This window comes from Colius striatus, chromosome 28, assembly GCF_028858725.1.
Source record: "Colius striatus isolate bColStr4 chromosome 28, bColStr4.1.hap1, whole genome shotgun sequence".
NCBI classification, from domain to species: Eukaryota; Metazoa; Chordata; class Aves; order Coliiformes; family Coliidae; genus Colius; species Colius striatus.
The window spans coordinates 2,783,876-2,786,375 of record NC_084786.1 but is presented as its reverse complement, the minus strand read 5'-3'; the positions used below and the strand labels follow the sequence as shown (position 1 = coordinate 2,786,375).

At 44.6% G+C, this 2,500-nt stretch overlaps 1 pseudogene; it reads left to right on the top strand.

Moving 5' to 3' along the window:
- Nucleotides 1-2,500, top strand: part of LOC133628173 (28S ribosomal RNA) — an 8,988-nt pseudogene that overhangs the window by 4,371 nt on the left and 2,117 nt on the right.

Sequence of the window (2,500 nt, the reverse complement as noted above, 5' to 3'; positions counted from 1 at the left end):
AAAAGAATAATAGGGGCAAGCACAAGCAGTGTTGGACTGAGGAGGAAATAGAACTGCTGAAAATATTGGACAAAAAATTTCAGGGGAGTAAGAACATCAACAAACTTATTGCAGAGCACATCACAACCAAAACAGCAAAACAAATTAGTGATAAAAGAAGAGATCTGAACAACTCGGTGACTGCAAAACAACTGGAATTTATTACAGAAACTGTTACAGAGACTGTGCCAATTCGGGAGCAACCCGAGGACTTGGGGGGGCAGGAGAAAAACTACATTAAAGGGTTTTACCAGAAAATATTATCAAAAAGTTTAACATCCAAGAAAAAGGACTTTTTTCACAACCTGGCTAAAAAGGTGATCAAAGGCAAAGACCACCTATCCTTAAGCAAGGAGGCAATCGACGAATATTATAATTTGTTACATCGGAGGACTGCTGAGCTGCACGCCAACCAGTCCCGAAAAATCCGGGAGGCCAAAATCGCCACCTCTTCAAAACACTCGAAAGAGTGGATGAAAAAGAGGGCCCGGAGGAGGGGTGCATTCCTGAGATTCCAGCGGCTGTTTCATCTGAACAGGGGGAAGCTGGCCGGCATCATCTTGGACGAAAAGGAATCCCCCCAGTGTGATATCCCTCTGGAGGAAATACACAGGGTGTTCAAATCCAGGTGGGAGTCACCGGGAACATTCAAGGGACTGGCAGACTTTCGTTCTTCGGGCCTAGCAGACAACACGGCATTTGAACCCTTGATAACTGCAAAAGAAATTGCTAAAAACATCAAAGAGATGAACACTGAATCATCTCCAGGACCTGATGGGGTGAAGGTGAAGGACCTGGCCAAGATCGACCCAGACTTCACTCGCATCGCTGAACTGTTCAACCTGTGGCTAACAACTGGTGAGGTCCCTGACAAGGTAAAAGAATGTCGGTCTGTACTGTTACCCAAAGCAGCTGATCCGGGGCGCCTAATCGATATCAATAACTGGCGTCCAATTACTATTGGCTCAGCCATCTTGAGATTATTCTCAAGAATTTTAACAGCCAGGCTAGCCAAAGCATGTCCTATTAATCCGAGGCAAAGAGGCTTTATTCAATCGGCCGGCTGTGCAGAGAACTTAAAACTGCTGCAGCTTATTATGCAAAATGCTAAAAAGGAACATCATGCCTTGGGGGTAGTATTTGTCGATCTTGCCAAAGCCTTTGACTCTGTCAATCACTCCCATATCCTATCGGTGTTAAAACAGAAGGGAGTGGACGAGCATATCATTGCATTAATAACTGAATTATATAGGAATGTTACAACATCTATCCAAGTGAAAAAAGCCCGCACCGAATCAATTGGAATTCACATCGGTGTCAAACAGGGTGACCCTATGTCTCCCTTATTGTTTAATTTAGCTCTGGATCCCCTGTTGTGTAAGCTGGAAAACAGCGGATATGGTTACCAACACTGTGATAAGAACATAACAGCTATGGCTTTTGCTGATGATTTGGTTCTGCTAAGTAGCTCTTGGGATGGTATGAACAGAAATATTAAAATCCTGGAGACCTTCTGCGATCTGACCGGTCTCAAAATACAGGGGGAAAAATGTCATGGGTTTTTTATAAAACCCACCAAAGACTCATACACCATCAATGATTGTGAGGCCTGGGCCATCAACAACACCCCCTTAAAACTAATCGCGCCGGGTGACTCTGAGAAGTACCTGGGCCTACAAATCGACCCCTGGTCGGGCCTAGCGAAACCAGAGTTACTGTCAAAAATGAAAAAGTGGCTAGATCTGATTGACAAGGCGCCACTAAAACCCTGCCAGAAAGTTGACATCTTGAAAGGCTACGCCATCCCTAGAGTAATATATTTAGCAGACCAATCGAATGCAAAAGTCACCAACTTAGAAGTGCTTGACTTGACAATTCGAAACTCTGTCAAGTTGTGGTTACACCTCCCCCCGAGCACATGCGATGCATTGTTATATGCTCGAACCCGGGACGGAGGCCTAGGCATAACCAGGCTGACTGCACTAATTCCTAGCATACAGGCCCGGAGACTGCACAGAATAGCACAATCCTCCGATGAAATCATTAGATCTGTGGCAAGGAATGAAAATATCGAGAAAGAATATTCAAAACTATGGGTCACAGCTGGAGGGGATAAAGATAAGATTCCATGTATCTGGGAACCGCAGTCAGTCCTGGTTGTGTCCGAGGAAGGGAGTGATCTGGATGGGGGTACAGAATGGGAGAGGCCTAGACTAAATGTTTATTATCCCAAACCATGTAACTGGAGAAAACAGGAATTTCAAAAATGGATCAAACTACAATCTCAAGGCCGAGGTATTAGTAACTTCGAAGGGGACAAGATCAGTAATAATTGGATTGGCAACAACAGAAGCATCCCCCAAAGGAAAATAATAACCGCCCTACAACTCAGGGCAAATGTTTACCCCACAAGAGAATTCTTGGCTAGGGGCAGGCAAGATAATTTTAACAAAACCTGCAG